The following is a 26,847-nucleotide window of genomic DNA, read 5'->3' on the forward strand; positions in this document are numbered from 1 at the left end:
TGTGATTCTCCTTGGCCTATAAATACAATTTGCAGCATAATAGAACTCTTCCTTCAATCACCCTAAGAAGGAAAGGCAACAATTAGCGGTGTGACTTTATAGCGAACATTAACACGCCTAATATTCTCATTTGCATATTCCTCCACAGCACCTTTATCTTTGGCTCTTGCAAAAACCTGTTTCCCCTTTTCAGCAGATAAAAATTCCAGCTGAAGACATTTAAATGAGAATATTAGTGTGTTTATACAAACGGGCTAATAGCTTTGCTATCTTTATTACACCTTTTCCACGATGAGGCATTTTTTCGTTAATTTCTATCCCAGCCTTCCAGTCTCAGGCATTCATCCGCTGCGCGCTCAGTGATGCAGAAGTCGTTGCCGGGTTTGGTGCTGTTGATGAGTCTTCTTCTTTTCCAATGGCTGGGCTTTCAAGGCAGTATTCTCACTGCTTGAGAGAAATAGCGGTGTGCCTGCTCACCTTTCTTAGAGTACCGTTACATTGCTTGATAAATCACCTGTTGCTGGAAGGTCTTTGCACAGGTTCAGAGTGTAAAATCAATTAAAACCTGACATGTCAAATCGGAGCCAATTGTCGTCAATGGCACCGTCCGAATCAGTGGGACACCGACTTTGCGGCGCCGCACTGATTCCCAAAAGTAGTTTCTGTGCTATTTTTGGCGACTTTGGGGGAGTGATTTCAATAGACATCTTTGCCAGAACCTGCACAGATGTCTGTGAAGTCATCCCCGAAGTCAGACTGAAAAGTTTGAAATTGTGCGAGTTCAGCTGATTTTAAACCGGCCTCAGTGTGAGCCTAAGCTTAGTAAGGTTTCAGAAACAGATGCATCATGGATTCATGATCAAAACGTTTAGATATTTAAATTTTTTTTTTTCAGAGTTTCTTACACTCTTATGTACAAAAAATTAAAAGTTGGTATATAGGGTCTTTTTTTTTCCAATGATGCATTAGCTCTCAGCACCATATGATTGGCAGTCATAATACCATTAGGTCCATCTCACATGTACCCTCCCTTTAAAGAGGAAAGTAAACCCACATAAAAAAAAATGAGAAAAAAAACAAACCTGTAAAGACAAAGGCATAATGAGCTAGTATGCATCGCATACTAGCTCATTATGAAATACTTACCTTAAAACGAAGCCCCCGCAGTGCGGCCCGCTCAGTGGCAGGGCGGCCGACATGCCTGCTTCCTTGTTCGCGTTCTCCGGCCATCTGGAGCTGCCGTTCACGGCATAGGGCTCTGAAGGAACGGCGCGGGTGGCCGTTCCTTCAGAGCGCATGCGCCGATGATGTCATCGGCTACATGCACTATAAATATCTCCTAAACTGTGCATGTTTAGGAGATATTTATAGCACCTATAGGTAATCCTTAATATAGGCTTACCTATAGGCAAAAGTGGGTTTACAACCTCTTTAACCCTAAGGGCCCTTTCACACGGGCTTTCCGATCAGGTCAAAAAAACAGACAGGCGGACCTATGGAGTGGTGGATGTCAAAGGTGACATGTCCGCTGACACCCACCGCTTTCTGATTCGATCCTGTCTGCCAAATCCAGACGGAGGGTGACCCTATTTTCCATCCATCTGGTGGATCAGATGAAAACGGACAAGCGGCCAGTTTTTATCCGATCTCCCCATAGAGGAGAGCAGGACTCAGGCAGATCCATCTCAACACAGAGAGCAGAGACAGACCTATCATCTGCCTGCTTAGCGGGGATCAGCGGATTCTGTCAAATGGATCTGCCCAGTGTTAAAGGGCCCTAATGCTAACACTTCCTGTAACATTACCAATAAATCACACACTAACATTCCCTTTATACCTAACACTAACCTAAAAGGCCCGTAGACACGATAAGAACATCTGAAGGGAAATTTCGTCCGACGACCGATCTGCCGATTTTCGGATTGTTAGTATGGTGCTTTCGACAGCCGACTCCGACTTTTCGGCCGAAAAAATCCTGATGTGCAGGCTAAAAAATTTTTATCGTCCGTCAACACAACGTCCGATTTTTGTCTCATTAGTACAGTTTTCGACGGAAAAAAAAATATAAGAGCAAGACTAAACAATCCAACACATGACATCACTTCTGAAGTAGTATTCTGTCATACGGGAAAATTCGTATGAAAATAACCTCTTCACTTTCCACATCAGACTAGCATGCCACAAAAAAGGATGACAGATCGTTCGATAATCTGATCATGCGTACGGGGCTTTAGGCTAATCTTCCCTCTAACCTTAAGCCTAGAGCACACATGGGCTGAATGTTGGGCGGTTCAATTGAAACAGCTTCACACACCCCTAACATTGATCCTCTCACTAACCCTTCACATACCTCTAACACAAATTCTCTCACTAATCTTTCATATAACACTAACCCCCATAATAACTTTCTGTGTAACCCTGACACTACTCTTCTTTGTAATCTGAATAATACCTATCACACTACCCCTTGCTGTATCCCTCATTCTATCCCTTGCACTAATCTTTCCTGCAGTTTAAACCTAAAAGTAACCCTTCATATAACCCTACCACTAATCCGCCCAATAACCCACCCATATAAACCTAACTGAAACCAACCCTCCCTGTAACCTCCATACTTACCCTACCCGGGGACCTAACACTTAGGCAGGCCATACACAATGCAGATTTCAAACAGAAATCCAAATTGAACGTAAAATCGATAGTTTTTCGTATCGTTAGTGTGGTATGTGCGACACGCGATTTTCGTATGACAGCCAAAATTTACTGATCCAACATGTTGGGTTTTTTTGTGAAAATTGGCCAAATTTTGTATCATTAGTGGGGGAGTTGTATGATTTCACCTAACAAAACACAGTACAATAGGAGGTGTGTCCAGTAGAGGTTTGTTTAAAAGGTCAAAACAACATTGCATCAATTCCAATACTGGCACAAAAAATAGTGTTTGGAAGTACAATTTTCGAATCACATTGAAGGTACACTCGCATACTGTACGCGAGCACCGCTTTCATTTATCGATCGATGGATCATTCGAAATTCGCATCGTGTATGGCCTGCCTTACTCCCTGTAACCCCAACATTAACTCTCTCAATAAACCTTCCTGTATCCCTAACGCCAACCATTACACTAAAATTCCTTGTAACCTAACCCTAAAACTATGCCTTCACACAACCCTAACACTAATCCTCTCACTAACCCCTAAGTTGAACCACACACCAATCCTCCCTCTAACCCTAATAATTAACCTCCACACTATCCCTACCAGTGACTCTAGCACTAGGACTCCCTGTAACCCCAACACTAACTTTCACACTAACATTCCCTGTAACCCTCACGTTACACCTTGCTGTATCCCTAACGCCAACCCTTACAATAATCTTCCCTCTAACCTAACCCTAAAACTAACCCTTCACCTAACACTAATCCTTCCACTAACCTTCCATGTCATCTTAACTCGGACCTCACACCATCCCTCTCTGTAACCCTAACAATAACCTCCAGACTAACTCTACCTCTGACCCTAATACTATCCCTCCCTGTAACCCTAACAGTACTCTCCACACTAACCCTATCTCTGACCCTAATGCTAACCCTCCCTGTAACCCCAACACTAACTTTTACACTAATCGTGCCTGTAGCCTTAAAACAAACTTTGTACCGACCCTTCCTATAATGATCATAGTAACCCTCACACTAACCCTCCATGTAACCATAAATATTAATGTTCACTTCAATTCCTTGTAACCTTAGTACTATCTCCTACATTCCCTGTAATACTAATAATAACATTTTCCCTTGACTATTTCTATGATTAAGCCCCGGCGGGTGAAACACGTCAGAGAGCGTGGTTTGTGGAGCAGAGCTGGCTTAGGCCCTCCTACACCTGTAATCACACTCCGGGGTCTGGAGTCTGGCATTCTTAGTGGACATAGATTATGTCACTGTTGGATTAGTGAGCCTGTATTCCGGCACCCCTATTTCTGAGGACCAGGGGATTGAACTCTTTCTTTGCTTAGAGCGGCACTCCAAGCTCTACTCTGGGCCGCAGTGACTAGAATTCTCTTATCTAAACGTAATACCTTGTTTGCATACTCCTGGGCCAGGGGCCTCTTCCTGGGCCAAAAGATATTAAAGTCCTGATGCCAGAATCAACATGTTTTACTTCTGGTTTGGCCCTGTTTGTTGGGAGGAACACGGGTGGGGGGGCTGTTTTTGAGGGCTCCTATCCAGACATGGGGTCTCCTCACACGGTGGATAGCCCCTCCCCCTTCACTTCACTGGGCCCCTCCCCCTTCACTTAGTGAAAGGGGAGGAGCTCTCCACCGTGTGAGGAGACCCCATGTCTGGATAGGAGTTACAGGAGACACAGGAAGAAAGCCAAAGACACTGAGACTTGTGAAGGAGGGTGAACCGAGTGATCTGCAAGTAATGCACTATGGGCTCGCCCTGTTTGTTTGTCGTCCCCCACTTTCATGAGACAACCTCTGAGGCATTCTGAGCGGGGTCGTGGAGTGGAGTGTGAGCCGGTTCCATCAGGTGGCTTGGATATTCTGGGAGTAGTTTTGCTTGGGAGATAGGCAGGAGTAGTCCTGAACTACCCGATGCGCTTGTCCCACTACTGTCTTGGAAGAGGCTGTGTATGGTGGTCGGGACCTCACATTGTCTGTCATCTCCATTATCACCTGGGTGGATGAAATCTGCAATTGATCTGTTTTGAACTGTTCATTGCACTTTTGGCTACATTGACTTGAAGATATATTTCTTTACAATACTTCGGTTTGGACTATCGTTTCCAATTTTTGATTAAATTGGATTAAGATTTAAACCCATTCATATGTGTTGTGGGATTGCTTCATACATTGCTGTGTGTTTCACTATTTATGTGTGCATTTAACTCTTCTCTGTCATCGGTGAATATGTTATCCACTTTTTGCTTTAGCGCAACTCCCTTTTGCATTTTCATTTTCTTAACCCACCAGTGTTAGGAGTTTGCTGCTTCAGCTCCAGAAGGGCGCGGGTGATATTTTCTTTATATTTAAACTGAGAGGTATCTGCAGAATGTTAAGGTTGTCCCCGAGACAGTGCTGTGCTGCTGGGGACCGTGTAAGTAGTTACGCAGATACCAAAGTGGATACTTGATAATTGGGGCCTCCAAAGATCAGCAATCTTATGTTTATTGTTATGTCTATTATTATTGGATTGTTTAGGCTCCGTTCACATGTGAGCGTATGGATCGCGGGCAGAACCGCGGCGGTTCCACCCGCGATCCGGAGATTTATGCAAATCGCGGGACGCCTAGCGTTGCCCGTTGATTTGCAATAGCCCCCCAAACACCGAGCGATGTTGCCGCGATTTCCGCCTGCCGAATCGCGGCAACATCGCGCAAACAAAATCGCGGGACGCGAAGCTCTTGTACTTTTTTGGAGCGTATTGCGTCCCGCGATTTTGTTTGCGCGATGTTGCCGCGATTCGGCAGGCGGAAATCGCGGCAACATCGCTCGGTGTTTGGGGGGCCATTGCAAATCAACGGGCAACGCTAGGCGTCCCGCGATTTGCATAAATCTCCGGATCGCGGGCGGAACCGCGGCGGTTCTGCCCGCGATCCGTACGCTCACATGTGAACGGAGCCTAAATGTTGTTCCTGTTTTTAAGGAATGTTTGTTTTATTTGATGGGTTAATAAATGGCCGCTATGACCAAAAATGTAATTCCAAAATGGTGTCTTGGTGGTTATTTAGTTTAGTTGGGGTATTAGGGTATAGGTCAGTGGCCTTTATTTCTGTGGGTGCTGATTACATCTGTGGTGCCTTAGTCCTGTCATGTCCCTGCTAGTACCACATACACACTATACATGGGCTGGAGGGACATATCTACTGTTGTGATACATCATCTAATTCCGGCATGCTGCTTCTGCATGATCCTTGTGTCTGGGAGCGGGGATAAGAAGTCACATGACCGCTGTGCAACTTATCAAATATAGATAATTCGGATTATTATTTCTAATTCAAATCAAGCAGAAAGGTTATCTATACTGTAGGTAGATTTAGGACGGCATATGTAGTGTGGTGTATGTGAGTTTAATAACACTTTCACTGCTATCAGATTTAGTAAAAAAATTATTAAAGGCTGCAATGGTGCTGTGAAATAGGACAAACTATTTAAAATGTCACAATGTTGCATTAATCAATACTGGAGAATATTGAAGAGGCATTACGAAAAACACATTTTTAAGAAGCACTTTTCATACTTTTCAATATTTGCGTCTAGCTTGCCCTCTCTACTAAGATGTGGAATGAAAGGATTTCAGTAAAATTGATTTTACAGCAAAATTATTATGTTTACAGAAGGTAAAATTTTGCTGAAGCAAAAACTTTCAATTTTGCTCATTGAGCTGCCTAGTTGAAATTTGGTTGGAAAAATATCATCTACTTTTTTTTCTTTATTTAGAGGAGTCTTTAGTAGTAGTTTAGTTTATTTTGCTCAGCGCTATTTGTGTTTTTATCCCCCTTTTTTCAGTGCGTATTTGATTATTTATGTTCTTCTGCTTTAAATGTTTTTTTTTTTTTTTTTTTTACTTTTTCGCTCTTTGGTTTTTTTTCTGTGTAAAAAAAAAAGCTAAAATGAGGCTAATGAGAGGCCATTTCTTGGCACAAGCACAGGTCCAGAATAGTTGAAAGGTGCTTCTGTAACCCTCAGAAGCCATTTAACCCAAGTTTCCCCCTGTGCGACTTGTCATGGGATTTGACAGTTTAAGACAACTTGCACTCTATTTGTGCCTATAGTCAGAGGTGGTAGACTCAAGTCACATGACTTGACTTAAAGCAGAGTTCCAGCCATGAAAAACATTTTTCAATAAAAATACCCCCGGGACAGTCAGGGCTAGTACATTCCACAATGGATAGCCTCTGTACTGTCCCGGGTCGCACTTACCTGCAAGAAGAAATGCTCACCTTTAAAATTTCTTCTCCAGCGCTGCCATCTCTGATGTGGGCAGCTGAAGCCAGCGCGATCCTCTTCTGCGTCCTCTTCCGTGTCCTCTTCTCCCAGAATGCGTCGGCACTGGCCCCACTCGTCACTTCCGGTGCGGCGCCGCATTCCTCCACAGCTTCTGGGCATGCCCAGAAGCGGTTTAGCAGGGAATGAGGCACCGCACCGGAAGTGATGAGCGGGGCCGGTGCGGGCGCATTGATTCCTGGGAGCGATGACGTTCAGCTCCCAGGAATCATTGCAAACCAGAAGTGACGGCACGGGCCGCGGCCGCCGAGGGAGGAAGTGGAAGAAAGACGAGTATATTTTTCTACAATACTCGGTAAAGGAGGAGAGCATATTTAAAAGAAGAAAAACTACCACAAGAGGACACAGTTTTAAATTAGAGGGGCAAAGGTTTAAAAGTAATATGAGGAAGTATTACTTTACTGAGAGAGTAGTGGATGCATGGAATAACCTTCCTGCAGAAGTGGTAGCTGCAAATACAGTGAAGGAGTTTAAGCATGCATGGGATAGGCATAAGGCTATCCTTCATATAAGATAGGGCCAGGGACTATTCATAGGATTCAGATATATTGGGCAGACTAGATGGGCCAAATGGTTCTTATCTGCCGACACATTCTATGTTTCTATGTTTCTATAAGACAAGGTAAGTAAAAAAAAATCGTAACTATCCATTTCCTTTTCAGGTGCCGAAAAGCAAGCGGATGGCCACAAAATCAATTATGTCGATTTTGTGGCCGGAACTCCGCTTTAAGTCAGACTTAAGTCACCAGTTTGAGGACTTGAGATTTGCTTGACTAAAATTAATAAAAGACTTGACTTGACTTTGACTTGGTATTCATGACTTGAGACTTGACTTTGACTTGAGACATATGACTCGAAATTACTTTACTTTTTTAAGTTATTAAATATTTGCATTTTCTTAAGATGTGTTAAAGCAACATGAATGCCTGGTATGTTTCTGACACCACAGTTACTTAAAACACCTCAGTGTGTTCTGATTTTTAGGACACTGGCTGTTTAACAATGGAAATACTTAACATGTTTTTAGTGACTGTGGTGTTGATGACCGGATGAAGGATTTTGAGCTGTTTGTGCATTCAAATTGTTTCTTTAATATGCCAAGAAAAAAGCACTAAGCAGTTTTGTTAATGTTGAAAATAAAACAAAACCGTCCTGACCACTGACTTTTAACTGATTTAAAGGTGAAAATTGGGGTAGATCAGTATTTTGACTTGATTTGTGACTTGTCCATAATAAATGACTTGACTTGACTTGCTTGACTTCTAGCAAGGACTCGACTTTACTTGCTTGCTTTTTGCCACAGTAACTTGGGACTTGCTTGAGACTTGAAGGTTAAGACTTGAGACTTGCTTGTGACTTGCACATGTGTGACTTACTCCCATGTTTTCCTATAGTACAAACAAATGGCCACTGCCCACACTTATAACTGGCCTTTGAAGCAAGGAGCACATGGAAGGATGACTCATGTCAAACAAAACCAAAGACAATTCCCAGATAAACATACCGAGCAGTCTGCTACTAACTGAATTGTTTTGTCAAATTGTATGCATTAAAAACAGGGGTTTAGTTTGCACACATTTGCAATTAGATGCTTAACATGTTCCTGCCCGCGCAAGCTGAAAGACAGCTACAGAGCAGGCCTTAATTGCCGGGAGGGCATCTATTTACTTCCTCCTGTGTATAAGTTGCCTGCGGGGCGCGCACAGCTCATTGTGATTTAGCATGTCCATGAGACTCGGCTGATCACAGATCGGAGTAAGAGGCTGGTCCCGGTCCCTTACCACGTGATCGGCTGACAACCAATGACAGCTGATCACGTGATGTAAATAGAGCCGGTAATCAGCTTTTTCCCCCCTAACACTGAGAGCGAGGAGAAAAGAAAAAGCCAATCGCCGGCTCCTGTAAGAGGGACATCGGTCCCGAAGAGGAAAATATACTGCTGCCTCATGTGTGCCCACCTGTGCCACCTACCAGTGCCCACCAGTGCCACCTAGCAGTGCAGGTCATTGCCACCTACAAGTGCCAACCAGTGCCACCTACCAGTGCAGATCAGTGCCACCTACCAGTGCCCCCCAGTGCCACCTATCACCTGCCAAAAAAAAACAGTAATGAAAACCCAACCATACAATCCCATATACACAATCCTATACCCGCAGTTGATCAAGAGGAAGGCAAAAAAAACCCCAGCAAAGCATGATCCAATTTGCTACAGCAGATGAAAAAAAGGCAATTGGATATCCCCTGGATCAACTTTACCTATATATATTAGTACCCATTTATATTATGTACACCCAGGAATGAATCCAGGCCTTTTTTAAAGCAATCTAGTGAGCTAGCCAGAACCACCTCTGGAGGGAGTCTATTCCACATTTTCACAGCCCTTACTATGAAGAAACCTTTCCGTATTTGGAGACAAAATCAGTTTTCCTCTAGACGTAAAGAGTACCCCTTATCCTCTGTGTTGACCTTAAAGTGAACAACTCAACACATGTTCTCTATATGGACCCCTTATGTATTTATACATGTTGATCATATCCCCCCTTAATCTCCTCTTCTCAAGAGAGAATAAATTCAGTTCCTCTAATCTTTTCTCATAGCTGAGCTCCTCCGTGCCTCTTATCAGTTTGGTTGCCCTTCTCTGCACTTTCTCCAGTCCCCCGATATTCTTTTTAAGAACTGGTGCCCAAAACTGAACTGTTAGTGCCCTTCAGTGCCACCTATTAGTGCCACCCATCAATGCCATCCATCAGTGCCACCCATTAGTACCCACCAGTGCCACCTTATCAGTGCCCATCAGTGCTACCTTATCAGTGCCAGTGTTGGGGTAGTTACTCAAAAAATTTAATTAGTTACTAGTTACTAGTTACAGTACTTCTGTAAATTGTAATGAGATTACTTTACTAGTTACTGCATTTGAAAAGTAACTTCACTACTTATTACTTTACTTTCCTCTTTCTTAATTGACCATGTAGAAGAAGATACATGACACTCTTTCTGCATAGAGTTTATTGTATAAACACAGGCTTTGGGAAACATGAGAAAAAAACCTGAAAAAACAGAATAAAACATAAAGTGCAACAAAAAGTCATAAACTTCATCCCTCTCTATTCTTCGAAATAACGATTGTATCGCACGGCTTGGGTAACGCAGGAAAGCGCCTTCCTATAGCCTAGTAAAGTAGTGTAGTTACTTCCTATAGCCTAGTAAAGTAGTGTAGTTACCTCCTATAGCCTAGTAAAGTAGTGTAGTTACCTCCTATAGCCTAGTAAAGTAGTGTAGTTACCAATATTAGTATTGTAACTAGTTACATTACTTAGTTACCAAAAAAGTAATGTACTGTAATCAGTTACTTTGTAACTAGTTACCCCCAACACTGATCAGTGCCTACCAGTGCCACCTTATCAGTGCCCATCAGTGCAGCCTATTAGTGCCTATCCGTGCCCATCAGCGCCGCCTCAACAGGGCATATTAATTAAGGTGAAAAATTAGCTGTTTGCTAAATTTTATGACAAACTATAAAAACTGTTTCTTTTTTTTTTTTTTTCCAAAATGTTTTGTTTCTTCAGTAAAAAATTAAAACCCCAGTAGTGAATAAATACCACCAAAGAAAGCTCTGTTTGAAAAAAAATGATAAAAAATTTATTTGGGTACAGCGTTGCATGACCCAAATAAATTGTCATTCAAAGTGCGACAGCGCTGAAAGCTGAAAATTAGCCTGGGCAGGAAGGGGTTTAGAGTGCCCAGTAGGCAAGTGGTTAAGCTGCAAAGCCACTTCACGGCACCCCAGTATTGTCTGCAGTCCTCCTTAAAGGCACAAGGGTGCACTAGACAGCTCAATGCCAGCAAAGGTGTCCAGTGCATCCCTTCACCAATATTCCAACAGTACAAACAAATGGCCACTGCCCACACTTATGCTGGGTCTCCAGTGCACCCTGTGCCTTTAAGGAGGGATGGGCTCCCTTCAGACTCACTTGCCCTCTGCCTATCAATTATAATGCATGTGCTTCCACTATGGAGGCTCTCAAAAATTTTGAGTTAGGACTGCAGATAATAATGGGGTGCTGTGAAGTGGCTCTGCAGCTTATGAATGTATTTGAAATTGTGTGCAAACTAAACCCCTGTTTTTCACACATACCGTTAGACAGGACAATTCGTTTGGTGGCAGGCTGGTCGGTAAGTCACGTGACAACATTTCGTGGCATCCCAGCTGGGTTGGCGTGCTGAGGGGAAAGGATGAACGAGCCGGCAACTGAATATCCCGGAGGTTAAGCGAGTGCCAGCAGTGAAGGGCCATACACCGGGAACTTGTAGCTATACTGATCAACCTGTCAAGCTCAGGAATAACGGACAGTATACACTGAGAAGGGGTAAAGTATACATGAAATCACAGCCGAGCTCGGCTTCATTAACCTACCCCTGGTGCTGTATTCAGGTACCGGACTTCTTGAAAATCAGTGTGTTTACATTAATGACTGCCTATTACTTCCAGGATTACCACTCATAGGAAAACATCTGCATTTAAGAAAATAGTAGTTACTTTTCTTCCCTGTTCTCTGACACAGGGTCCACTTTTTTTCTGTATGCTTTATGGTTATAATGACAACATGTATTGGTGAGTCAATATTGGGCACACATCTTTGAAATTAGCCTTCAAACACCCCCTTTTTTTTGTGGTCGGTAAGTTGAGCTGGGAATTTTCTTTGGTTCTATCTGTGCCTCTGAAACCGTCTGGAACTCCAACCTTCAACGATTTTGAAAAAGGTTCCTGCACTATTTTGGTGATTTTATGTGCAACTGGCATAGACATCTGTACATGAAGTCACACAGATGTCAGCAAGCCGCACATATAAATCGTGCTGACCGGTGCCTTTGAAATGGTTCTGAAGCAGCAAAATTTCATAGCCGCATTCAGTGTAAACCAGGTATACCATCAAAAACCACTTAACTAGGGTACAAAAGATGCTTTGCTCTCCGAACTGCTTGACCATCACTCTTCCACTAACCTTTTTCCAAAAATAACCACACGAGACTCTGGATGGAGTACAATGGCCATAGCAGCCTTTTATTAACCAATTATAAATAACTTATCAACATATAAACATATGCAACATATGAACTTCCAGTACATTCTGGCAAAAAAAGGGGTCACAGGGGCCTTGTGGGCATCAACTACTCGTACCTGCATGACCACTGAAAATGTTTAGGCCTCCAGCCACAACAAACACTGACTCAAAAACAAACAACTACACGCAAGTACCATTAACCATAATAATGGGAGCCACACCCAGGATGGGTCCCTACCAGAGTACATATTCTTTATACTTAAAAAACCCATAGCAGAACCTTGTACCCTGCCACAAATGCGCAAACATGACAGGGTCACTTACATTTGAGTGCATGCCGAATTGTCAGACCACCCAAAGGCTAAGTCAGGGAAGGAAGTGCATAAACGCAACCGATCAAATTTAACATCCCTGATAAACTCCCTCAAATACCTGATGCCCAAATCATTACCCCCCCCCCCGCCTGGACAGGTGACTCTGAAGCGATCCGCTCCTGGTGCCAACATATGGAACTTACCCCATTGAGAACAAGAGGAGCATAGACCAAAGCATTAATTCAACTAGTAACATGGATAACATATGCAAACACATTCAAGCGCAAACATGCCAACACTAATTGCCTAAGCAAATGCATCACAGGCAGAGAAGAAGGCGACACATAGTCAATTGCTTTGACAACCCTCAAGGTGCCACAAAGAAAGTGCACGTGATGCACAAGGGGGCCCATGCAAACAGTGATTGCCCCCTTGAAAATTCAGCAGGGATTCTTCCCAGGCCTCACCTCCACCAGCACAGAGTGGCTCTTAGGCGAAGGACCTGGAGGGTCCCTAGAGGGGCTCCCTAAATGTCAGTGAACCCGGGGAGTATTCTCAGGACTCAAGCGCTCCGGAGACAATACCCTCAGAGCACATGTGGTGGCTGGAGGGGGAGAAGCAGCCCCCTCTGCCTTACTTCCACTAGCAGATCTCTACCTGATGCTGGAGCTGGTCATTGCAGTCCCAAGTCTTCCACTGGGACAATGAAGCCTCAAGGTCACCCATGGGTGTATTTTTTACCCTGTTTATATATCGCACAGGTCTGAAGGGATCCAAGTGGCAAAAGTTCCCTGTTGTCCAAGCACTCTCTCCTCCGACTGATGACTTCCAAGACCCTCCTACAGATCCCCTTACTGCAGCCCCACCGTCTCCAGTTCTCCCTACCAATCACGTGAGTACTTTTAAAAGAATGCTTCAAATTGATCAGAAGCCCTTTCCCTGTGCCAACCCCTTTTAACCCTGTCATGCCGGCCCTTTGTCCATGCTTTCTTCTTTGAACTCCGGGCCTATCTTTAGTTTCACCTGTCCCATTGACTCTGATTCCATCCACCAACTTGGTAAAATTGTGCCTAAAATCTGCTATTTTTTGCTGAAACTGAAAACTCAGTTTCGCACATCACTACTTATAACATAATGTCAAATCATTTTCTGAAGACCAACAACTAGCTCTGCAGCTTTAACAAATGTGTAGCAGACTTTAGCAGTTCTGTATCTACCCCTGGGAGTCTACTGGGCTTATCTCAGCTGATGCTTACTAAATGCTTGTTGAATTACTACTTAAGCTTGGAAAATACTTTTTGGATGCAATGTTCTTCAGCCTAGCATTTATAAGCTAATTTTTTTTTAAGATAATGACTGTGTGTACTTATAAGTATACATACACATACACTTTAGATAATGGATTAGACCAGTGTTTCTCAAACTTTTTTGTCTTGCAGTGCAACAAAAAGATCTAAAAATTTTCACGGCACACCTGAAAAGATTTAACTATTTTTGTGGTGAACAACCTTTTTATTTTTACATATATATATATATTTAATTTTAAATTTAATGTGAAGGATGTGCCTGCTTTCGAGATTAAATCAGATTCAAAATCAAAAGACAGCTGCTTTTGTACATTATATTAAAAGACTGCTGCTGCTTTAGTATATATATTATATATATATATATATATATATATATATATATATATATATATATATATATATATATATATATATATATAATGTGTATACAGTATGTACATATTATATTACTAGTCTGATGCTGATATATTGGGGATCACACTGGTCCCTCCGCGACCCCCCATTTCTTCTCTCTTCTTTCATCCTTAGTCTTACCTTCTTCTCAGCTCTGTGTACAGAGGGACAGGAACTGACTGCAGCTCGTTCTGTTGTGTGGGTGGGAAGAGGAAATGACGTGAGGTGCACTGCGTGCAGCCCCTCAATGGCTGGAAGCGCTGCCTGGCTGGCACCTGTCCTGAACTCCTGGCACTGCTGGCAGCCTCTGGCTATTCGCGATACGGATTGGTGGAGCGAGCCTGGCCCGGCGAACGTCAACCAATCCGACTTGCGCTCCATTTCACACACAAGAGAGGCCTGCACAGTGCTGCATAGTGACATTCAGTAGCACTGTCTGCAGCAGTATGCCAGGCTGGCAGAGCCGCGGAGTCTCATGTGGTGCCGGCCACGGAAGTCAGCGAACAACACATGATGTTGGAAAGACAGCACACCTGCAAATCTCATGTGTCCCACAGTTTGAGAATCACTAGATTCGACTAAGATTTCTTTACTAAATTTGAATTGCTCCCTACGTGCTTACCCAGTCTTTATTACATTGATAATAAAGACCAGGGGCAGACTGACTGGTCGGGCACTTCGGCCATGGTCCAAGGGCCCGACCGCTGAAGGGGGCCCACCAGCGTCACTTGCTGGAACTCTCAGGGCTGGTCCGGTGTCTAGGGACAAAAATACTTGCGGCCGCAACCATCTTTTGTCCCAACGCTGCCTCAGAGGGGAAGGGGGGAGGCTGTCACACGAAGTCCCGCCTCCTGGACCGTCTCCTGGATAGACAGCACACTGGTACAATGCCAGGACGTGCAACGTCTATCAAAGGAGCCAGTCCAGGAGGCGAGACTTTGTGTGACAGCGACCGCCAGAGATCCCCGCTCTGTGTGATCCGGTAGCTCTCCTCTCTAATCCCCATGCCTTGATGGTGCACTGATGAGGCTGCAATAATGGGCACTGATCAGGCTACATTGATGGGCACCGGTGAGGATGCATTGATGGGCACTGGTGAGGCTGCATTGATGGGCACTGGTGAAGCTGCATTGACAGGCCACGATCAGGCTGCATTGATGGGCACTGGTGAGGCTGCATTAATGGGCATTGGTGAGACTGAATTGATTGGCACTGGTGGGGCTGCATTGATGGCAATGATAAGGCTGCGTTGATGGGCACTGCGGAGGCTTAATTGATGGGCACTGGTGAGGCTGTATTGATAGGCACTGACCAGGCTGCACTGATGGGCACTGGTGAGGCTGCATTAAAAGGGCACTGGTGAGATTGCATTGATAGGCCGCAATCAGGCTGCATTGATGGACACTGGTGAGGCTGCATTGATGGGCACTGATCAGGCTGCATTAATGGGCAATGATGAGACTGCATTGATGAGCACTGGTGAGGCTGCATTGATGGGCACTGATGAGGCTGCGTTGATGGGCACTGGGGAGGCTTAATTGATGGGCACTGGTGAGGCTGCATTGATAGGCACTGACCAGGCTGCACTGATGGGCACTGGTGAGGCTGCATTGATGGGCACTGATGCGGCTGCATTAATGGGCACTGAAAAGGCTGCGTTGATGGGCACTGGTGAGGCTTAGGCTACGTTCACATCTTGGCATTGCTATTACAGGCATTTTTATGGGCGTTTTTGCAGACATTTACAGGCATTTTTACAAGCGTTTTTTGTGCAGGCGTTTTTAGATTGACTAGGGACCAATGGAAAACGCCTGTAATCTGCCCAAAAAGAAGCTCATGTACTTTTTTGAGCTTGGGCGTTTTGCTCACAGCGTCAAAACGCTCAGATATGAACAGGGGCCATTGAAATTAATAGGATTTGTCTTGTTGGGCGTTTTGAGAGCTGATCCTAGAGCAGAAAAACTCCCCAAAAATGCCCCAAAATGCCTACATGTGAACGGAGCCTTAATTGATGGGCACTGGTGAGGCTGCATTGATAGGCACTGACAAAGCTGCACTGATGGGCACTGGTGTGGCTGCATTGATGGGCACTGATGAGGCTTCATGATTAGGCACCGATGAGGCTGCATTGATGGGCATTGATGGGGGCTCTTTCTAACATAGACTCTCAAATGAACACAGAGAGTACCTGCACATGCACGCAACACTATCACGTGTTGCACTGCACGCCTCCACCCACTGGGCCTACTGCAGTCCTTCTAGTTCCACTGTCTTTGATAGGGCAAAAGCCGCTGCCTCCCTCCGAGTCCCTCCCTCGCCTCGGCAAACAGTCTCCGGAATGGGGGAAGAAGAGAGGACACACCAGCTGACTACAACAGGGCCAGGGTGCCAGCCAGCCACTCACCCAAGCTGGTGACCCACACACATTAGGGCCAGGGTGCCAGCCAGCCACCCACAGTGACCCATCCACAGCAGGGCCAGGATGCCAGCCAGAAACCCACTGTGAGCCACCCACCCCAAGGAGCCAGCCAGTCACCCACAGGTGCCAGCCAGAGAGGACATGGAAGGTAAGGTAAGAGGATCACTACACAGTGCCAATTTTATTTCTACTTTGTGAGAGGTTGGGGCAGGGGCGAGAGTCATGGCACAAGGAGGGGATCCCATGAGGACCAGAGTGAATGAGGGTGTTCACTGTACACTCTGCTCCTTCCAGGTCCCATTATACTCCTTTGTATTCTCTAATTAAACCTGGATGGGACTCTTTCTAACAGACTCTATAATGGACACTGAAAGGGCCTCTGTTAGAGAGATCCCCCTCCAGGTCCCATTAGACTCCTTTGTAGTCTCTAATGGACACTGTTAGAGAGAGACCCCCCCTCAAGGTCCCATTAGACTCTGTTGTAGACTCTAATGGGGCCTGAAGGGGACACTTTCTAACAGGCTGTGTAATAGACACTGCTGGAGATAGACCCCCCTCCTTCAGGTCCCATTAGATTCCTTTGTAGTCTCTAATGGACAATTTTATAGAGAGACCCCCCTCCAGGTCCCATTAAAAGAAATGCAGAAGTTGTTCTTTATGCAAAATGTAGGGGCGGGATCAAGGGTGGGTCATGGGTAGGGTCTGACAGGGGGCCCTTGCTTTAATTGGTCCGGGGGCCCTAAATGCTGTCAGTCTTCTCCTGATAAAGACAACGCTGGTCACCTAATTTTTCCTCTCTATGGCTACCCATGGAGAAAACCTTCACATTTGATGCATCTAATATTCTTACCTTGTAGGTTCTCAAGGAAACTCTGCAGACATACTTTTAGTGATGACATTTTGATCTGGCTTCTGACTTCTTTAATCTTGACCACAGGTCCTAATCTACTGTGTTTACTGTGAAGTCCATCTAGCTCACCCAATATAAACAAAGAAGAAAACACAACCGTACAATCCCATATACACAATCCTATACCCACAGTTGATCCAGAGGAAAGCGAAAAACCCCAGCAAAGCATGATCCAATTTGCTTCAGCAGGACAAAGAAATTCCTTCCTGATCCCCCGAGAGGCAATCGGATATTCACTGGATCAACTTTACCTATAAATTTTAGTGCCCAGTTGTATTAAGTATACCCAGGAAAGAATCCAGGCCTTTTTTAAACCAATCTACTGAGCTAGCCAGAACCACCTCTGGAGGGAGTCTATTCCACATTTTACAGCTCTTACTGAAGAGGCCTTACCATATTTGGAGACTCTATCTCTTTTCCTCTGGATGTAAAGCATGCCCCCTTGTCCTCAATTGCAGCAAGTCTGCATTGCATGACTCCAGATCAACTTTCTTTGCAAACATTCTGCAAATCTGCTGCAAGTAGACATGTGCAGAACAAAAAAATGTGTTTCATTTTGTTATTTGCATAAATGTGTTAAGTTTATTTGTTTAGTCCATGTAATTCCATTTCGGAATTACATGGACTTAAATTATTCTTATTCAAATTTTCCAAATTTGAATAGTTTTCGAATTAATTTTGAATAGTTTTCGAATTCGAAAATGTTTTCGAATTCGAAAATGTTTTCGAATTCAAAAATGTTTTCGAATTCAAAAATGTTTTGGAATTCAAAAAGTTTTTGATTTGTTTTTCAATTTCCAAAGACAATACATATAAAAGAAGACAAAGGAATAGAATAGAAAAAACATTTATAGAATTGAAAAGAATTTAACAGAAAATAAAAGAGGAGAATATAATAGAATAAAACAGAACAAAATAGAATAGAAAATAAAAAGTACAGAATAGAATAGAATAGAAAAAGAATAGCAGAAAATAGAAAGAATATAAACAACCTCCTGTTCTATTCTATTCTAGTCTGTCAGTTTTTTTTTTTCTATACTATTCTGTTTCCTATTCTATTCTAATCTGTTATTTTCTATTCTATTCAAATTCAAACTGATTCTTTTTGAATTTTGGGAAATGGTAGATTCTTTCTATTCTATTCTATTCTATTCTATTTTTTCAATTCTATTCTTTTCTATTCTATTATAGTCTATTCTATTCTTTTCTGTTCTATTCTTTTCTTATGTATTCAAATTTAAATGTATTCAATTTAAAATTCAAATTTTAGAAGATGGTTATACTTTTTCTATTTTATTCTATTCTATTTATTTATATTCTATTCCTTTCATTTCTATTTTATTTTATTCTCTTGGAAATTGGAAAACAAATGAAAACTATTCAAATTCGAAAACTTTTCAAATTTGAAAGCTATTCAAATTTGAAAAATAATTTGAAATTGGTTCGAAAACTGTTCATATCAATTTGAATTCAAATTTCGGCAGAATTTTTTTTTTTTTTGTTATTTTTCAGATAAGTTTAAATTCTGTATTATTGTTATTCGAAAATTTGGATACATCCGAATTTCCCAAAAACTGAAAATTTGTCTGAATTTAAATTCGGAAAAAAAATGAACTGCACATGTTTAGCTGTAAGTTCTAGTTCAGTTATGTTGTGCAATAGTCATCCCACCACAGGGGATCCTGTGGCTGAATTTTCATGCTGTGGACTTGCAGAGCTTTTGCTGTAGACTCACTACTGCAACTTTGCACTTGCTAGAGACTTCCCACGCACATTTGCTTCAAATTGGGAAAAGCGTCAACTAGAACTTGTGCTTTACGTGTTCTGCAAGTGTACAACTTTCCCATGAGAATGTGCAGCAATTTGACAGACTTACAATTCAGCAATGCCACAAATGTGTGGCAAGTTATCCTTGCCCTTTGGGCAGTTTCCAGTCCTAGGCAAATTATGTCATACATCTACTAACACTCTGAGTTTGCAAAAACCATGCACTCTTAGTATGGCCTATATATTTTCTGACTGAGGTTTTTGAGATTCAACCTCATCCTTCTGCAGACATGAACTGGCCTTCACCCCTGGGCTCTCACTACATAATCCAGGAGGCCTCAAAAATCCTCATTTAGGGTTTACATTTTTCTTGATTCATTCCCAGAACCAAAAAGACATTTTTCCTCCATTTTTCCTTTGTTGCCACACTTCACACCACACCTAGTACCCAGTTTTCTATCCTATTCCCAACCATTGCTCATTTCACTTCCCAGGGTTCTTTTGATAGTGCCACTTGAGACATTGGAGGTTCACTGATCTGAAAGCTTGGGGACTTTACTGAGAACTTCCTTATATGCAATAATATCTTTATCAGATCAGACGCACAGCTTTAACAGCAAGAACATAACTCAACACTAGTTGATATATTTTTCTTACTGATTAACAGTTTTCACCATGGGAGTCTCTAAAGCTTCTGAAGGGGAAGCATCAACACCAACCCACAAGGCAGGCTGTGTTTGCATCTCTTTATTCCCACAACATCCTATCTCCTCAGTTGCTGCCATCAAATGGACCCTACTCCTTACTGTCAAGTGCTAATTCTACTGAATGGAGGATCAGTTCCCAGCAGACACAGAAGCTCTGTTGGAATACTAGTGTGAGAAAATAGTGACAAATTACATCCATTTACATGCTGGCAGAATCAGCGATGCCCCTTTAAAAGGCTATCCATGATTGCCTCTTTTTTCTTCATGTCTTCACAACCTTCCTTGTTGCCATCAACTGACTTAAAGTGAAGTTCCACCCATTTTAATAACTTGGATTACATAGATGTACTGTATGTAATCCCCTTTAAAACTACTTTTACCAATGGAAACTTTTTTTTTTTTTTCTTGCTAGGAAATACCTTTTTTTCTTCTTTATTCATCCTCTCCTCACTTCCGGGTCCGGCCGCCGATTGGCGATTACATCATTCGGCGATTCGCAAGGGCTGCTGGGATGTATCTCATGGGATGAAATCTAGCATTATTACACAGGTGTCCTGAGCTGTACTGTATGTATTGGATTGAGTCCGTGCTCTGCCCCGCCTCCGCCCTGCCTCCTCTCAGTGAGCTGTACTCGGATGTATTGGTTTGAGTCCGTGCTCCGCCCCGCCCCGCCTCCGCTCCATCTCCGCCCCGCCTCCTCTCAGTGAGCGAGGACTGAAAGCATTATATCCCGTAGAGCTCACTGAGAGGAGGTGGAGCAGAGCACTGACTCAATCCAATACATCCGAGTACACCTCACTGAGAGGAGAGGAGGCGGGGCAGAGGCGGGGCAGAGCACGGACTCAATCCAATACATACAGTACAGCTCAGGACACCTGTGTAATAATGCAAGATTTCATCCCATGAGATACATCCCAGCAGCCCTTGCGAATCGCCGAATGACGTAATCACCGATCGGCGGCCGGACCCGGAAGTGAGGAGAGGATGAATAAAGAAGAAAAAAAGGTATTTCCTAGCAAGAAAAAAAAAAGTTTCCATTGGTAAAAGTAGTGTTAAAGGGGATTACATACATCTAAAGTTACTAAAATGGGTGGAACTGCACTTTAATGGCGCTTTTCCACTGCATGGAACCGTACCGGTTCGGCACCCTTTTGTGCTTTTCCACTGCTGGTACCGCATGGTATAGGGTCGGAACGGTTCGGTACGGTACGGTATAGGTTTGCTTTTCCACTGCATGGAACCAAACGGTACGGCCCTGAAAAAACAGTACCTACTCGATTGTGGTTCCAACAGGTACCAAACTGGTACCATATCCCACAATCCTTTGCATGCAGTCACTACTAGCCACTGATTGGTCCCACCCACCCCGTTGTTATCCCACCCACTTAACTTAGTGGAAAAGCAAACCTATACCGTACCGTACCGAACCGTTCCGACCCTATACCATGCGGTACCAGCAGTGGAAAAGCAAACTGGGCCAAGCAGGGCCGAGTAGAGCCGAGCCGGTACTAGCCGGTACTTGCAGTGGAAAAGTGCCATAAGACACTTAGGACACACTTTTTCAGACTAGGGGGCTCATTTACACCTTCTTCGACTTCAACACACATGAAAGTGCCTACCGCTTCAACATGCTTTTTCTATGTGTTTTTGATGCTTCTGTGATGCTTTGATGGTTCTTCGATGATGCTTTGGTGGTGCTCCAGTGATGGTTTGGTGATGCGTCCATGATGCTTTGGTGTTGCTTCGATGATTCTTCGGTGGTGCTTCAATGATGCTTTGATGGTGCTTTGGTGGTGCTGCGATGGTGCATCAGTGGTGCTTTTTTAAAGCTTTATGAAGCTTGTCAGATGCCCTGCATGTGCTGTGTGTGTTGATATTGCAAACCTGCAATGCCTCCAAAACAATGACAAAACCTTGCTTAAGGCACTTGCAGCTTTTGAGAGGCTTTAATTCAGCTTTAGCTTCATTTTGTTTTGGAGGTATACCAGGTATGAGATATCAACACACACACACACACACAATCTGACAATCTTTATTAATACTTTAAAAAAAGCACCCCTGAAACATCATCACAGCACCATCAAAGCATTGCAGAATCATAAAAAAACACATAAAAAAATAATGTTGAAGCGGTAGGTGCTTTAATGTGTGCTGAAGTTGAAGCAAGTGTAAATGAGTCCTAAAAGATGCCGTCCAGAACCGTGGACTGTACCATAAAGAGTTACGCCTTCAACATTCCACTAGAGCTGAGGCTGTGTGTGGATGATCCTCTTCTTGGTAGGTCAAATGTGAATAGGTCTAAACTAGAAGAAAAATGAAAAGGGTGGCAAAAAGACATTATGTTATGCCATTCTGTTATTGCATAGAAGGGAGGTAAAAATCTGTTGTTTGCATAGCTAGGTGCTACCCAAGTGGCTCCTTCATGGGTAGAGCTACAATGTATTTATTAATTTTTATCTGATTTTCAAGCAGAAGGCTATTGCTTTCCTTAGATCTTTGCAGAGAGGTCATAATGTCATGCCTGTTGATAGTCGTTAGACTTCCTCTATGCCATGTGACAAACTGCAAGACTGTCTAGCACAAGACTCTTCTGCAAGGGACACACAAACAATTGCATTCTGTAATTCATTCTCAAAGAAATCATACCATGTTTTTGTTTTTTTTTTGTAAAATATTAAATTCAATTTAATTCACAAGTTGCTGCTGTCAGGATTTTATACTTATTAGCAAGGCTATCTGTACACATGAGGCAGTGCTTCCCAGACTTGTGGCTGGTTCCTTTGCTGATTGATTTCTCATACAAAAGTTAATTCTATGAACACAAACATGTTTATCTAAAGATAAATCGCAGGTCCAAAATGATGGTGCCAGATAATATTAAAACAATTTAAGTGTTGTGTACGATTAATAATTAAAGAGACCCTTGGAACAACCCAAAGCCACTTATAGTCACCTTACCCATGTGCTCACCTTACCCATGTGCTCACATGGTGACAATGCTTTCATGTTACCCACTCCTTCATGTGAAAATTTTGGGCTTAATCATTGGACACTTAGGCCTAAACACTGCACTGCTGGAGCAAGGCACATGCCTTCCTCCATTAGTGCAGTGCTTGGGCCTAGGTGTCCAATCATGTGCCTTCTTCCAATTGTGCAGTGTTCAGGGCTAAGTGTTCCATCATTAGGCCCAAACAATGTCATGTGAAGAAGAGGGTAGCATGAAAGTGTCATCACTATTCAACCTGGAGCTTGCGCAAAGAACTCAAAAAGAGCTGGTGAGCATTGGCAAGGTGACTATACGTGGGTTGGACAGGAGGCATGGGAGCAAGGAGAGGACAGCGGGAGAACACTGCCAGGCAAGTCTCCAGGAGGAACAAGGAACAGCCAAGAGGGCTGGTGAGTGACACACAGTCATGAGGACTGGGAGGCACGTCTGAGAGGACTGAGATGGAGCAGTCTGGGATGGGTGCAGAGACAGTCAAGAGGACTGTGGTGGCACAGGCAGTGGAAAGGGGCAGCTGCAGCAAGGAGGGCTGGCAGTGCCTGAAGAGGTTGCACTGGGAGCAGTAGCCCCATGTAGGATAGCTAGCACTAAGGACTACCAATTTATGCTACACCATAGGAGCCCGTGGTTCCTGCCTGGAAAGGGCATTTATTTTGGGTCTGACTGAGCCAGTGTCAGATCCTCACATGCTAGCTGGTCCTGGGAGTCATAGTCTGCAAGCAAGTGTATGTGCTGACGGTTGCCAAGAGAAGATTGTATCTAACGGAGTGTATATAGTTAAGTCCCTATCAATTTCCTTCTATCAAGTGGGCATTCCATATGCACCCTTCCCCATCCAAGTTAAATTCCCCTAAAAAAAAAAAAACACAAACAAAGTTTGCCTCTGAGTGAATGGAAATTGGTGTGCCTGGCTGTACAGCGGCCCCTATGGGGATAGCGCTACATGTTAAAAACAAGTTTGGCTCTCTTCCCTTCGCTGCCAAATTTGCTGACTTTTAGGTTATATTCACATTGTTATTTTGTGGTAACAGGTGGCAAAGCTGGTTGTGTGTAATGTTGTGGTTAAGGAATATTGACCAAACTTAGACATGGTCAGGTTGCCATCGACCACATATGGTCAAATCAATATTTGGTCAATGATGTCACTCAGCATCCTGCACCCACTTTGCTTACAACACCAGCCTTACCATTCAACTGAGTTTAGTGTTATGTTTGGGGTTTGTAGATTTCCCTCCCACTGGGTTCAACAAACTTTGCCAGGTTTGCACATCCTAAGTTGTGGTATGGTTGTGTGCCATTTTAAATGGAATTTCAATACACTATTACAGTGAAAGGCATTGTACATCCAGTGCAGCATACCATAACACTTGCAGCACATGCATTGTGGTGCACTGCTTGACCAAGTATGCACTAAAGTGTGCTGCCATCCCATTGAAAATGAATGGGCTGCCCTAATGCAGCATGCCTTACCCCACGGTAATGCAGGGGTGTTACAGCTTTGCATAGTGTGAAGGGGCCCTAATGTAACTGAAATCCCCAATGGCCTATAGGGAAACTTGGAAGGGGCTGCGGTTGGCTCCATTTTATCATCATATGTTTAATTTGAATTGTCTAAATATTTGACAGGTGTACATTAAAGGGTAACAATACTTTTATAAAAGATGAGCTTAATTGCCTTCTACTTCTCCCTCCTTCTTATATATAAATCTAACTACTGATCAATTGGGGGTTTCAAGGGGAAGTTTGGGGTTTTCCAATAATACAAATATACATATTCACCTCTATCATGCCCCTTGTTGCCTCTAAAACTGAGAACTGAGCAATCACATGACCGCTGATAGCTCAGTTCTCAGTCTGCTCAGAGCAAAGAGCAGTGACTGTCAGTTATCACTCACTGGAGGGGGCAGGAGTGTCTGGCTCTAGCTTTCAGCCGCACGTTAAGAGGAGAAGCCAGCTGTCAATTAGGCAGGTGAGTGGATTTGTACAATATTGTCAGGATCCTTCCAGAGACTGGAGCGACTCTGCCACAACAGCTGACACTCTTTAAGCTCATTCTGGGTTGCTAGAGAGCACTCCTGTGACCCAGAACAGAAGTATGGCAAAAAAAGCTTTGGCTATATTTCTCTTTTAATCCAGGCCATGGCCTATATCAAGTTGGGTGGTTCTTCTATGCTCTCCAGTTACCAGTTGGCACTTAGCAGTGGCAGAGATTGATAAAGAAGAGTGACACTCTAGGCAAGGTAGCAACTTTGGTCCCCCTATTGCCTAACAGTTATAAGGATTGCAATAGGCACATTTTCATCTGTACTGGCATGGTCAGTCCTATCAGACACCAATGGCCTACATGTACAAATTCCTTGTGAAATGACAAGCAGGTACACAGCATTGATCAACTACATCATTTCTCTGGTTTACTGCAAGAGCGTGAGGGTTGTAGCTGGGCCCCCTGGACATCCACTAGCCCCTAGGCTACTGCATCAGTTCCCTCTGGATGATCTGACCCTTGGCTGTGGGGTACTAAGCAAAATGCAGCCTTTTTTCCTTAGGCACTAAGGAAGACGCCGTTACCTTTTAAGCCCACAACTAGCTTTTGTGTGCATGGCTTTTTATCTAAGATCTATGAAGAAAACACCACACATACCCCCTGGTGTAAATAATATTATTCTTTAAGACAAGAAAAAAAAAACATTGGAAAGGTTAATTGCCCCATGGAGTATTTAGAATGATTTCTGTGGCGATAGTGAACTTCTCTGAGACACGAAATGAGAGTATTTTCAATGAGAAAGTGAACATTACGGGGCAGGAAGTAAGAGTATTTCCATGCATGGAGTAAGTGAACTTTACTTGGACAGGAAGTGAGGGAATTTCCTTGGGGAAGTGGACTTCACTGGGACAGCAAGTGAGAGTATTTCTATGGAGAAATTAATTTTTACTGGGACAGGAAGTGGGGGTATTTCCTTTGGACTTCACTGGGACAGGAAGCATGGATATTTCCATTGGGAGAGTTTCACTGTCAAAGGAAGTGAGAGTATTTCTGTGGAGAAAGTAAACTTTTCTTAAAAAGGAAGTGAGGGTATTTTCTTGGAGAACGTGAACCTCAGCGACAGAGGAAGTAAGGATAGTTTCAATGAGAAAGTGAACTTCACTAACACATGAAGCAAATGTATTTCTTTAGAGAACCTGAAACTTACTGGGATAGAAAATGAAAGTATTTCTGTAGGTAAAATGAACTTCACTGGGACAGCAAGCGAGGGTATATCTATGGAGGAACTCATTTTCACTGGGAGAGGAAGTGGGGGTATTTCCTTGGAGAAAGTTGACTTCACTGGGACAGGAAGCATGAGTATTTCCATGGAAAAAGTGAGTTTCACTGGGAAAGGAAGTGAGGGTATTTCTGTGGAGAAAGTAAACTCTAAGAAAGGAAGTGAGGGTATTTCTGTGGAGAAAATAAACTCTAAGAAAGGAAGTAAGTGTATTTTCTTGGAGAATGTGAACCTCACTGACAGAGGAAGTAAGGATAGTTTCAATGAGAAAGTGAACTTCACTAACACATGAAGCAAATGTATTTCTTTAGAGAACCTGAAACTTACTGTGATAGAAAATGAAAGTATTTCTGTAGGTAAAATTAACTTCACTGGGACAGGAAGTGAGGGATTTTCCTTGGGGAAGTGGACTTCACTGGGACAGGAAGCGAGGGAATTTCCTTGGGGAAGTGGACTTCACTGGGACAGCAAGCGAGGGTATATCTATGGAGAAACTAATTTTCACTGGGACAGGAAGTGGGGTTATTTCCTTGGAGAAAGTGAACTTCACTGGGACAGGAAGCATGAGTATTTCCATGGAAAAGGTGAGTTTCACTGGGAAAGGAAGTGAGGGTATTTCTGTGGAGAAAGTAAACTAAGAAAAGAAGTGAGGGTATTTCTGTGGAGAAAGTAAACTCTGAGAAAGGAAG

The sequence above is a fragment of the Pelophylax lessonae genome (assembly GCF_965119305.1).
Source record: "Pelophylax lessonae genome assembly, chromosome: 8".
In the NCBI taxonomy this organism is placed as follows: Eukaryota; Metazoa; Chordata; class Amphibia; order Anura; family Ranidae; genus Pelophylax; species Pelophylax lessonae.